We start from the raw sequence: 14,776 nt of genomic DNA, 5'->3' as shown, positions 1-14,776 counted from the left end.
GAGCTGAGCTGCATTAACCCATTAAACTGTGCACAAGTTTTATTGCGATTTCATGGACACTGATGTGCAACCAGTGTCCAATTCAAGGTGAAACACCACAGGTAAAAACATCGCTCCAACATGCACTGCTCAGTTTTAGTATTCTAAAAAGTCCAGTCACAATACAATACCCAATACCTGATGCACCATTGCCGAGTAGCATCGAAAGCACAGTGATTCAGTTCCGATACATCAGCTCACAGACGCCCTTGTGCTGATCGACATCACCCCAGGAGTGATGTGGGGAAAAAGTGCCATCTACTGTACCCACCCAGAGAGAGCAAGGCAAATTGTGCCCTCTCAAAGCTCTGGCAGCTGATGGCAAGCTGCATGACCGGGATTCGAACCAGCAATCTCCCAATCATAGTGGTAAAACCAAGCTATAATGTCTAGATGATTGAATCAGAACATCTCCAAAACATCAGGCAGGTCTTGTGGGAAGTTCTTATTCAGAACCTACCAAAAGACCTTCTGCTAACATGTTGGGGGTGCCAGATACCAAAGAACTCCTTCAGAAATCTTGTAGAGTCCATGCTTTAAAAGGTCAGAGTTGTTTTGGTGGCATTAAAGGAAGCAATGTAAACTTAGGGATGATTACAGTTCTAATCCTAAGGAAGTGTAAGTCAGAGGTTAGCTGGATGCTGAGAACAGAGTATTCTCTGTTTAAAGGTCTGGTTTCTCCTCCAGGCAGAAAAAGAAAAGCTCTTCTGGACCACAGGAGGACTGAGCAAACACTGTCCTTCCGTACCAACACCACTGACCAAACCCAGGCCCTGAGCAATACAGATGTGGACACTGTATGAAGGGCCAAAAACTCCAAACATCAGTGTGAGGCAGTTCTAAGTAAAGCATTCACAGTAAAATAACAAACATACATCCATCAGAGTTGTAGTGGCTTAAAGTTATACCTAATGGATGTTCAATCACAGGAGGTGGTCCTTCACAAAGTAAACTGTTACTGTTAAATTGTTACTGTATTTAGTTGTTTTGCGTGTCTTTACTTTACTGATTTTCTATTTCTAATCACTACATATCTAAGTCAATTATTGTTCTTTTTACTGCACTACTTTATAATAAATCAAAAACAAAAAGTAAAAGCCATTACTTTTGGATTATGTGTGTATAAAACTAAGCCACTAAGTAAGTAAGTTGCAGTACCAGTGACATGTTTGTACACACCTTCTAATTCAAAGTTTTTTTTTTCCCTACATTGCAAATGAATACAGAAGTCATCCAGACAATGAGGGAACACATAAAAAATCATGTAGTAACTAAAAAGTGTTAAAAGTGTGCTTTTAACTTGCGGTTTCTGAGGCTGGTAACTTCGATGATCTTATCCTGTGTAATATAGGTAACTCTTGGTCTTCTTTTCCTGATGAGAGCCAGTTTCATCATTCAGCATTTTTGATGGTCTTTGCGACTGCACTTCAGAATACTTTCAAAGTTCCTCATGTTTAAAAATATTTTTTTCTTTACTTAGTTAAGTAATTCTTGCTATAATATGAATGAGAACATTGCATAAAATAGGGCTATTCACTGTATAGCAACTCTCACTCTTTTTATAACTGATGCTCTTAAACATATTAATAGGCAAGAAATTCAACTGAAAGCCATTCTAGGTGAGCAAAGGGTGCCTACTTTGACAAACCTAAAACCTAAAACATATTCTGGTTTGTTTAACACTTTTCTGTTTACTGAATAATTCCATATGTTTTTTTTAAAGTTTGGATGACTTTAGTATTAATCTACAATGCAGAATATTTAAAAATCACTGAATTTAAGGTGTGTGCAAACGTTTGACTGGTATTGTACATTTAAAGGCAAATACATTTGGTACTTGAATGGTACATTTGGTACTTTTAATAGAGAAATATTTTACATTTACTATCTCTACCACATTTTTGAGTGATGCCAAAGAAGAACCACTTTGGTTCAATAAAGAAACATTTTTTTTCAGCTGTGAGTGTAAAGAGCTTCACACTGGTTAAAAACCTTTATATCAACTTCTTTATAACTTTAAAATGTTCTTCACACACACATACACACACACACACACACACACACACACATATATCTCTCTTTTACAAAATGGTTCGTATCACTCAAAGACCCTTTTGTAGGAGTTTAGGGAGCAATTAAGCACAGCTTATATATAATTAATTAGTAATGGATTATAATGATTTGCCAGATCCTCCATCTAAAGTAAACATCTAAAGAGTTTCCTGCCTCAATTTGGCTAAAATGCAGAATGTTACCACTTTAGAAAGTGATAAATACCATTTATAATGCCAGAATGCCTGTGATACTGCTTTATGAAAGTTTTTAAAGGGTTTCATAGCCTATTTTATATATTTTATAAGTACATTCATGGTGGAGGGATACATGCAGGGATTGTAAGGAAAAGTAGTCCCCAAAGAAAAATTATTTTATCCAATTTGACACCACCATCAGCTTTACAATTAACATCCAGAAGACATGTACAGGTTCACTAGTGGGTTTGGAAAGTAATTAAATTGGCTCAATTGTAGTTTTTACTCTTGGCAAGAGTTTGTAGGATGTTCTTTAATGATCCACAGTTTTACACCAAATCCCACCGAATCAAAAATAAATTATTTACATTAATTCACTTTTTGTGCTCAGTAGAATTCTCATTTACTGGGTTAAATAGCAAAACTGATCCCTCTGCTCCAGTGAACTTTCCAGTCCACCTTTGCTTCATCAGTTTGGGTAGTACCGAGAAAAACATGATCTAATGATTAACCCAGAGCTGCTGCATTATACGCTGGGGTCCCCTCCTGCACGTACAGCCCCTCCAACACCTCACCCATCCAGTCGTTAGGCCCAATCACCCTCACTTATCACGGCAAATTACCTAATCGCTGTGACAACCAGCACGGAGCAGGGCACCGTCAAAGCATGACCAATAGCTGCTCTCCCAGCTGTTAGATACAGAGGGGTCTGGGCCAGCACAACCCGTACGAGAGGCACTCTGAGCGGGACAAACGCAGGAACAGATGGACGAGCTGCTACTCAATTATTCCTCTCCATTCATTCAACAAACACACACACAAGCTTGCATGTTGCGGAATATGTAATGAGCGAAAGCTTGAATATAAAGTGAACAATGATGAATTTAGAAGAATAGAGTTTAGAAAAATTGTCATATGAGCTTCTTATTTTCCACCTACAGAGTTGTTTTACTTTCACCAAGTTATTATTTTTTTATCATTGAAAAGTTACTTGAGTTCAGTAATTCAGTTCAAAATGTGAAACTAAAATATTATATAGATAATTTTATTTATTTTATTGTTGATGTTTGTGGCTCACAGCCAATGAAAACCCAAAAATCAGTATCTCAGAAAATTGTAATATTATATTAGACCAAATGGAACTTTTGGCAGTGTGGGCAGTGTGCAAAGTCCTGCTGGAAAATGAAATCCTCATCTCCATAAAAGTTGTCAGCAGCAGAGGGAAGCATGAAGTGCTGTAAGATTTTGCAGGAACACTAAACTGCACTAACTTTAGACTTGATAATAAAACACAGTGGATCAACACCAGCAGATGACATGTCTCTCCAAACCATCACTGATTGGTGGAAACTTCACACTAGACCTCAAGCAGCTTGGACTGTGTGTCTCTCCACTCTTCCTCCAGACTCTGCTCCCTTGATTTATAAATAAAATGCAAAATTTATTGATGATTAGTGATGGTTTGTTTGGAGAGACATGTCATTTGCTGGTGTTGATCCACTGTGTTTTATTATCAAGTCCAAAGTCAGTGCAGTGTCTACCAGATTTTTTGAGATGAAAAGAGAAAAAGAAAGAGTACTCAATTCAAGAGCTATAGACTTTCTAGACATGTTTCAAAGCACAGAAGGCAAAACTTGTTGTCTCCTTATGAAAATATGACTGACTTTATTCACGGAGATGACTACAATTGTGATTAATGACAGGCTAAGTAAGCAACATTAGCCTAGCATCCCTACCAAACATGACCTGGCTGATGGCTTACATCTGGGCTTAGTAAGCATTCACATTACTTACTTAATTTTTAAAGAACTGAAGTAAATATGGTAGTAGTGGTTTATTTAGTATCATATTAACGATCATGCATCTTAAAGCTTTAGTTTATCGTAGCTTAATTTGTCTACTTTGTTATATAATGAAATATATTAGGCAGCCATTTAACTACTATGTTAAGAAAATATAAGAGTATGAACAACATTACCACCTTATTTTCAAATCAGGGCAACTCTATGCCGTGGAAGGTTAAAGTGACCGTCCATAAGTTTTTGTGAGAATGTGTAATTGCACGAAGCATATACTAAAAAGTACTTTAAAACATGCATTGTTGTGTAATCTCTATTCAAAGTGAATGAATCTGGTGATTTCAGTGAGGAGTAGCAGCACTGTGGTTTCTCAGGTAACCAACAAACGCTATAATAGCCAGAAAACGGTCCTGGGACCAACCAGACACCCTGATTTTAGAATGAATAAAAGTGTCTTTGAAGGTAGACGTAGTAGAAGAAGTAGTTCCTGCTTCAAATTTAAAAATAAAGCATTGTCACAGCTATTCCACAAGTTTACCTCAAGTTTTTATCATCATTTTATCTCAGTTTATCTGTTCATTAGAAGGGAAACCAACAGCAATGGAATAAAGTACAAATATAATACCTTAAATTAAGATTAAGGACATTTCCTTGAATGTGTGCATTTGTCCATATCCTAGTTGTGTTTCAACATACTTTAAGTTACCTGTATCCTAAGATAAACCTACACTAAGACGAACTTCCAGTGTTTACAACCTTCAATAAAACAAATCCCAAGCTTATTCCATTTTTTTTTAAGCAAATATACCTAATTCACTATTTTAAGCTTCCATAACTGTATACCTCATTTAAAAGTTGTGATAATGAGCGATTATTTCTCTCTTACCTTCTTTTGGTCCTCCAGAGCATGGGTCATTGGTCTCCTCCTCTGCTGCTGCTGCTGCTGGTACTGAATCTGAAGGTGATGTGAACAGAGATGCTGACAAGTTTCTGATCCAACCTCCATCTTCACCTCCCTCCAGAGAGTTTACTGAACACCCAACCAACCAAAACCAGCTCCTTCAGACATGCTGGAAGCCTGTCTTCCTCCACTTTGGTCCAGCATCATCTTCACCTCCTTCTACTCCTCCTCCTTCTGCTGGTCTTCTGATCTCAGGACTGCAGGATTCCCACAGGTCCTGTCAGGATCTGCTCATCAGAGTCTCTGCTCTTCTTTCAGCTCTACATCACAACTCCAGAAATCCTCACAAACGATGAACGAGGGGGCGGGGCCAATCTGCAATATGCAAAGTATGCGAAGAAAGTAAACAAGCAATGAGGAGTGGGCGTGGTCAGCGCTGGGGAAATGATCGAGTGAGAAAGAGTAAAGAGGGAAGACAAGAAAAGTGAGAGAGAGAGAGAGAGAGAGAGAGAGAGAGAGAGAGAGAGAAAGAAAGAGTTTAAAAGAGCAAAAGAGAGAAAGAATAAACAGAGTAAAAAAACGGAACGGGAAAGAGAAGAAAAGAAAGAGAAAAAGAGAAATTATACGAGTTGAAAAGTTTAAAAGAGCATGTGAAAAAGACAGAGAATCAGAAGAGGGAAAGAGAGACAGATAGAAAGAGATGTAAAGAGAGAGAGAGATTTAAAAGAGAAATATTTAACAGAGGGAGAGAGATATTTGAGAGAAAGATTTGAAAAAGAGATTTAAGAGAAATAAGTGTAAGAAAGATTTGAAAAAGATAGATTTGGAAGAGAGAGATATTTGAGAGAAAGATAGATTTGAAAGAGAGAGAGAGGGATTCAAAAGAGATATTTGAGAGACAGATTTGAAAGAGGGAGAGAAAGACAGATGTGAAAGAGATTTGAAAGAGAGATTGATTTAGGGAGAGAGATATAGATTTAAAAAGAGAGAGAGAGATTTGAAAGAGAGAGAGATTTAAAAGAGAGAGAGACAGAGATAAAGTATACGAGTAGGAGAAAGATAGTTTAAGAGGATGTGAAAGAGAGAAATAGACAGAGAGAAATTTGAAAGAGAGAAAATTTAAAAAGAGATTAAAAAGAGAAAGATTTGAAAGAGAGATAGAAACATTTGAGAGAGAGAGAGTCAGATATAAGAGAGAGATTGGAATGAGAGATTTGAAAGAAAGAGAGATAATAGAGAAAGAGAGATTTAAATGAGAGAAAGAGATTTGAAAGAGAGAGAGAGAGATTTAAGAGATATTTGAAAGAGTCAGATTTAAGAGAGAGAGAGAGAGAGAGAGAGAGAGAGATTTGAAAGAGAGAGATTTAAGAGAGAGACTTTAAAGAGATAGAGAGAAAAAGAGAGACAGGGAGATTTAAATGAGAGAAAGACAAATTTGAAAGAGAGAGAGAGAGATTTAAGAGATATTTGAAAGAGTCAGATTTAAGAGAGAGAGAGAGAGAGAGAGAGAGAGAGAGAGAGAGAGAGAGAGATTTGAAAGAGAGAGATTTAAGAGAGAGACTTTAAAGAGATAGAGAGAAAAAGAGAGACAGGGAGATTTAAATGAGAGAAAGACAAATTTGAAAGAGAGAGAGAGAGATTTAAGAGATATTTGAAAGAAAGAGATTTGAAAGAGAGAGAAAGTGTTTTTACCTCAGCTGGAGGATAGAAGCAGCAGCCCCCACTCTTCACCGTAGCAGTAGCTGGTGCAATAGTAGGGCAGCAGATGTTGTAGCTGTAGTACAAGTATCAGTAGTGGTAGCAGCAGTCCTAATAGCAGTAGCTTTAGCAGTAGTAGTAGTAGTAGGTTTAGCTGTAGCAGCAGCAGTACTGTGTAGTAGTAAGTCAGCAGCTCCCTTTCTCGGGGGAAAGTGACGAGACTCCTCATAGCGCCGTCCGTATCCATGGATACCATGAATAAAATGTAGCCCGCCCCCTGCTGTTAACATGCAGGAATTACCCCAGATATACTTACCACTGAGAGACCCACCCCCACACTGACCACACAGCTCACAGACCATCCACTTGATTTCCAAACCACAAAATTGCTTTAGATATTCAACAGAGTTTTTTTTTTCCATCAAGAAAATGCTCCATGCCACACAGCTGGGTCAATCAAGATCAGGCACTTTCATGGCCAACCCAATATCCAGGCCTGAACCCCACTGAAAACCTCTGGAAAGAAACAAAGCGCTGCTTGAAATAGAGCAACAGGAGTGGCATAAGGTCACCCAAAATCAGTGTGAAAGACTGGTGGAGAGCATGCAGAGACACATGAAATTTGTGATTGAAATTCAGGGTTCTTCCACCAAATATTGATTTCTGATCACTAGTATTGTTGTTCCATCTGTTTACTGTTTACCAACATGGTCACTTTACTTGCACTGAGACACTTTATCTCCACTGCTCTAATTCACATTATCATGCTGCTACAGCACACTTGCACTCTGGACTTCATGTTGCTGAACCTTTCTACTCTCTATTTATTTTTTTATTCTTTGGGATATTTATCTATCTATTTTGTATATTCTATTTCTTTTATCGTATTCTTTTTTTATCTATATATCTATTAATAACAGCTCTTTGGGTGTAAAACTGGATCGTGAGATCACAATTTCGTTCCACCTCATGTACCACATGTGATGCGAATGACAATAAAATCTCCTTGAATCCTTGAATCCTTGTATCTAAATTTATATGAACTTTGCATTATTTGAGCATCTTTTTCGTCTCATTTTCTGCAGATAAATGCTCTAAATGACAATATTTTAATTTTGAATTTGTATGAAACATTGTGCATAGTTTATTGAATAAAAGAAAATGTTAAATTTACTCAAAAAATAGTAAATCAGAGAAACTAATCACTTTGAAGTGATCTCATCCAGAGCTGTATATATATTGACTGTTTATTCTCCATTTTGACAATTTTTACTTAATTCATGAAGACTTAAGGCTTAAAACAAAATAATTTATAATAATAAGAGAAAAAACAGAAATGTATATATTTGCTTTTTTCTTGTAATTTTAAAAGAAAATGTGTGATCAAAACTTGTTTTCTCCTTAGAAATCAAATACAAGGTGATGTTTTGAAAAATGAACATTTTAAAAATATAATCATCAGACCAGAAAACTAGGGAACAGATACAGAAAACTGTATAAAATTGTTTAACAGATCCAAACTTAACAACAAAGAGTAAACAAATGTGTAAACATTACAGTTGTCACAGTGTAGAGCTTAGAGGCAGAGATGGACATAAATGTAATAATATTTATTAATCAAATAAACCTAGAAACAAACAAACAAAAAACTAGAAACAAAAACAACACAAGCGGAATGAAGAAACTATCAAGGAAAACTATCAAGGAAACTAATAAAACAGAAAGAAAACAAACATCATGAACAGCCACCAAACACAGTCCGACCCAAGGAAGACTAAAACAAAGAGCATAAATTTACAAATCAGACACAGGTGAAATACTTAATGACAAGTTGAGGATAGGGCACAGACTAGACAGAAAGAAAACAGAGGAGCACATGGTGATGCAAAAATGCAGAAAGAGTATAAGCACAGAGAAAAAAGACATATAACAGGACAAACAGAGACGTGCAGACATAGACATCAGACAACTTTGCCCTTTATCAACCAAAGTGCCCTTTTGAAACTTTGTTTTTTTTTTTTGTTTTTTGTTTTTAAATATTATTATTATTAAGATTTTACTGAGGCCGGTTTGAAATGATCTTTTGAAAACCTGAGCGAGTGAAAACAGAATGCCCTGAAATCAGCTCGCACACACCCGACCTCTCTCTTCCTCTGTCACGTGACCCCGCGCGGTCGCACGCAAGGCACAGTAGAAACGTGTGCAGCAGCAGTTTAATTCAGCGAGTCTTCAGCACAGTACGCACTGCAACAGTTCTTCTCCCCCGTGTCCCACCAGCCAGGTAACATACACATCAAGTAAAATCCAACCTTTTGCCCTCTTAGCCCAACCTGAAATCAGTTTGCTGTGCAGTAAAATGTCTCATACAGCACCAAACTACTAAGCATCTTTAGCCGACTGGTCACCAGATAAACTATAGCCGCTCTAGCCCAAATCAATGATAGATAACGTGAGGACGACCACATACAGCCCCGGTTCTGGACTGATTTGCTTGGGGGAGGCAGTAAAATTAAGTGGGCATGTTGATATTCATGTTAAAGTAGTTTTTTTTAATAATGAAGTGTTCCACATGTGCTAAAAAGTGCCCTTTTCCCCCACTGAGCACTTGCCCACCAAAATGTCTGTGCACGCCACTGAGGACAAATGTGTGACAACAGTGTTTTTTTATCCAGTCTTTTGAATAGTTTTAATTGAAAGGGGTGCACCAATATATAAATCATAAACAAATATCAATATCAAATATTGTTTACTTATATACATGCAAACACATAAACATAGATCAATATTACAGAAAAATGAATATTCTCATTCTGTTGCACTAAACCAATATAATTTCCTGTAAATTTGATATATATGGACCTAGAATATATTGGCACAACAGCACCACTTTTTCTGTAAGGGTTATAAATGATGTAAGGCTTTAAACAATTAAGTAGAATCATCACATAAAAAATCTGCATGAAATTGGATTGAAATATTGATTAAATACAATCATCCAATATTGATTTTCTATTCTATTTTATTGAGTCTTCTTTCTTTTGTGGTTGTGTCTCAGTTTGTGAACAGCAGGGGGCGCCAGGGAGCTTTATTCTTTAACCTGGCCTCAAAATAACCACCAGTGTTACGAAGCAGACATGCATGACTCTACCTGACTGTTTTTGATTGGCCAACTGCTTAGTAAATAACAATATTTTATTAAAATGGTTCTTGTATCAACAGTACAAAATCCACATTAATCCCCTGCTCTAAACCTGATGAAATGAGATGCTGATTTGAGGGGATTTAATTGGGATGAGCTGGAGCTTTACAGCGTGAAGGAAAATCAGCAACTACTGTTCAGCACCTCCAGGAACTCCTACCTTCAAGATGCTGACAAGACCCTAAGATTAAAATACCAAGAGTGTGCAGATCTGTCCTCAAAGATAAATGTGCTACTTAGACAAATCTAAAGTATAAAACATATTCTGGTTTGTTTAACACTTACTTTTTGTTTACAAATATTTTCCTGTATAGCTTTTATATAGTCTTCAATATTAAATGTACAATGTAAAAAAAAAATCCTAAAAAGAAAAAAAAAACAAATTATTTGAGAAGAGGTGTGTCCACACACATTTTTACTTGTACTGTAAACCACTTTCACCTCTGTGGGTTTCCGCCGAAGTGACTTTGGTTGTTGTTTAGTTTTAAATTAAAGCATCAAATCAAAAAACGCATCTTTCTTTGCTAGTTAAAAAAAAACAGATGATTGATATGTGAACATATGAGATTTTACCCGCTCTGCCCCCTAACAGTGCTTAAAGCTGATTGCCCGTTATAAAGGGCATTAATTACAGTGGGATCTGAGTAAATTTTAATTCTGAATAAAACCCTGCGGCAGACGTTCTGGGAGCTGCTGGTGGAATCAGGAAGAGCTTCTTTCAGCTTGAAGGTTTAATTGCAGGATTATCACTTTGGTGGAGAACAGAATGGTGATATTTACCTGGGGCTTTGGTTGGTCATTTTTGGAAACCTATAGATTATGGGCATATATATATATATTTATGATTTTACTTTCAGATTCGCACATGTTTTAGAATAGACTTTGCTTATTTGGATTGTCTTGTTTGGTGGGTGTTAATAGTCTAATATGAAGCAGGTAAATGTTTTTAACATTTTTTTTTTATCAAGTGCAATAGTGCAATATAGGACTAAGCTTTTGTTCTTAATGGCATTTTTTCCCATTTTACATTACTTTTACTTTATGTATAAAGTAGATATACTTTAAGTAGTTTTGAAACCAGTTTTTAAAGAGGAAAAAGCTTGAGTTGATGCGTCAACTTCTACAGAAGTATTTTAAACCCTAGTATCTTTACTTGTACCTAAAGGGTCACCATTGGAATTTTTTATTTTTTTTTATTTTTTATTTTTTTAGAAAATGTATTAATTTCATTATAAACAAAATAAATTCTATATACAGAAGAAAACAAATACACATCACAGGCAGCAGAAAGAACAAAAAATCTTATAATATCTGCCATTTTCATCCTAAATATAATTTCAAATAATAGTAATTTACCCCCCCCCCCAAAAAAAAATACTAAATAAAAAACAAAACTAAACGAAAACATAAAATTCTGTTCGAACAACAGTTTGTATAGTTACACATTATACTATTTTTTTTTTAAACAAACCAGCTTTTAAACACACATTGATCTAGCATTTTAACATCCCTCTCCAAATGAATCCATAAATTTATTCTTTGAATTAAAGTACACCACTCCTCCAAACTAGTTCAAAAATGAGGCTTGACAACGAACTCTTTCTCCTAACAAACTTTAATTGGATGTTTGAAGGTAATTTTTTTTTAATGAGACTTATACATTAACTATAAAATATTAAAGTAATCTAAATCATAGAATTGTAATAAATTCAACTGATAAAACAGTGTATTAGATGGATGGACAGAGATATTCAACATTATCCTGAATTGAACTTGTTACCTAAACTCAGCCTGTCTCAGTGTAGGTTAAACCTGCTAGCTATAGTAAGCATATCTCAGTCTAGGCTAATAATGTTAGCTAGGGATAGCAAATGCTAACCTGAATTAAGCCTGTTAGCTAGACTTAGCCTGTTTCCTTTTTGGGTTATATGATTTTTGCAAGGGATAGTGTTGTAGAAAAGAAAATGAAAGGTGGGTCAACACCCACCTCTCGTCCGGGGTACAACTCCCCTACGTGTTCATTTGATAGAGAGTCGCAGACAGGTGGAGTGAAGTTGAAAGCAAACCAAGTATTTATTACAAAGTACTGAATATTCAGGAGAACCCACACATGAAAGACCGTCTATATTTGTCAATACACCCAAGGTATAATAAACAGTTACTCTTCAATAGCTAATGTTAAACCTATTAGCTAGAGTTTCCCTGTCTGAGTCTTGATTAAACATAGCTGTTAGCTAAGGAAAGGCAATATGATCTCGAATTCCACCTGTTTACTATAGATACTAGTCTGTTTTAGCATGAGATGATCAGGTTAGCCAGGTCAATAGACTGTCATACACTGCACATTTTCCTTATTGAACATTATGTAGCCTATTTGTTAATAAAACTACTTTTTAAAATCTGCTTCGTGCCCTTCTAAGGGTGAAGAAAAACATTTGGGGCTTGATATTCAAACAAAGCAGTCTGGAGTTAGCTTAGCTAGCTAAAAAAGCATTTTAAGACTCTGGTCCTGACACACTGTCCTGCAGATTATAGCATTAATAGACTAAAATATTTAGGTTTGACATTTAATTGACAATTAATATGAGACAAAAGATCTACACTTAAGCTTTTATATTTTTATGTATTTACATCTGGATCTAGAGTTTAGTTCTTGTCAAAAAGTCGCAAAATATTAAATATTTTTTAATAAATATTTTTAATTTTGGCATTTGTCTTTTTTTCCTGCATCAACTTCAACAACTGACTATTTCCTTACAGACTAATATTTTTGACATAATCAGTATATCTATTTATAGCTTAAACTTGCTAATGTCAAAGCTAATTAACTATTTGCTAATGGACTGTAGGTGAAACTATTAAAAATGAGGTATTGAATAGGGTGTCCATATTTTCATATATGCGCAAAGAACAGTAACTGAAGAGCGTGTGTTCATCTCAGAGTGTCCAAAAGTCTCCAATAACACCACAAAAACTCGTCGTAGCATTTTTTTAAGAAAAAAAGTTGGCAGCACTGACTGACAGTCACGCTGTCTACTGCTCTCACTGACCCAACTCATGTCACACGCAAATTATGTCACACTCAGTGCCCTAGTGCCTGTAAATTTAATGGTCCAATGAAGGTCATTTAAAAACCAGGACATTTCCTCATTTTTTGAAAAAAACCCGGGACGCCCGGGACAGGAAGTGAAATACAGACATGTCCCGGGAAATACGGACGTTTCGTCACCCTAGTATTGAAACATAACACAGTGCTCCAGTAAACTGGATTAAATTTTCATGGTAAAAAACTCACCTTTTATACCTTTTATATAAACAGAGCTGTATCTGTTGTGGTGTACCGGTAACTGTGTAAAACAGCGGCGTCAGGGATCACTGGAATCCCAGCCCTTATGATAATCGCCTATCACATGAGCTCCTCACACACAGCCAGAGTACTGAGCTCTGCAAATCTGTTCACAGAAGCACGGAGCATGGATGAGTGCACTAACATCACCTCTGGCTGCCGTGTGACAGTTTTACACAGACTAAGACAAGCTTCACACACTTCCCTCGGCCAGCAGCGCGGGCTGGGAGAAAGGCGAGCTGGGAGAAAGCCCTGATTTGAATACTGAGGAGTCTATAGGCTCTCTATACAGATTTAGTCCTGCTCACTCATGAATACAGAGCGGCGGTTTAATGCGCTCTTTGATGGAGTGTTCGTCCTGGCAGCACACACTCCGACGCCACGGCCTGATGGAACGATGGGCCGGATGGCGGCATGGAAATGAAGGTTAGCCCTGGAGAGGGGAGGCCTGAGTCTTCATCCTCACATCATTCTTCATCCACTATGTTTCTGCTTCCAAAACTGTATTAAATAAAAACTTAATCTTACCCAATCTAATATATAAGTAGAACTGCTTTAAAACCTAAGTAGATGTGACCCCATGTGTACATTTTATTTAGCCAATAAAAGGCCTTTTTCATGTGCTGTCACTAGACTGATGTCACCAACAATAATGGAGGCTTATACTCCCCATATTAGCATAGTGCTAACTGCAGGCCTAAATCAATATGCACTTAAACATCGCCGTCCAACAGTCTTTTTTTTACGCCTTTTACAGAAGTCTCAAGTCTCCCGGAAGTCGCAGAAGTTTGATGGTCTGGGGAGGCATGCTGTGAAGTATTAAAGAGTATTGTGTTGCGATATATCGAGTATTGCTGAATCACAGTATCATGATATCATTGTTATTGTGAGCAATGTATCATAAAAATATCATAGTGTGAAATGCCCTGTGATTACCACTTCTAATATTTATACACTATTGAACAACATTATGAGTTGCTCAGTATGGGTAAGCCCATGATTTCTATGCTTTACTTTCTTTTCTGTAGGAATTTGAGTCCATCTTTTCAATTGGTTGATCTTTTGTTTTTCATTGACTGCTGTTATATCATTTTATTCTTAACTAATTACACAGTTAGGGCTCTATCAAACACCCTGACAAGGAGTATTGTGATGCTTGTTGCTATCTTACACCCCGACAACAGTCTATCTTCATGCCCTGTGCCGTTAAAATATCACCAGAGTTTAGGAATATATTAACGCCAATGGGCATAACAGTCTGGAAGTGAGGTGTGTTCAGGAAAATATCTGCCATGTTTCTATCTTGGCGGTGAGAAACACAGATGCCCCACTGACTGATTAAAACCAAGACAGCAGTCAACACTCAGCTGCGTAGTCACATCTTAGCCGTGCAGGTGCGCCGTGCACACTGTGCGCCCTCAGCACTCCACACAAACCCGACCCGAACAATAAACACAATAAAGAATAAAATAATATTGCCGTTCCCTTAAATGAGCTGCTTGTGTATCTTCACAGCGTGAACACGCAGATCAGTATCCTCTGCTG

This window comes from Astyanax mexicanus, chromosome 10, assembly GCF_023375975.1.
Source record: "Astyanax mexicanus isolate ESR-SI-001 chromosome 10, AstMex3_surface, whole genome shotgun sequence".
Lineage (NCBI taxonomy): Eukaryota > Metazoa > Chordata > Actinopteri > Characiformes > Acestrorhamphidae > Astyanax > Astyanax mexicanus.
The sequence above is the reverse complement of the archived record's forward strand: the minus strand, read 5'-3'. Positions refer to the sequence as shown.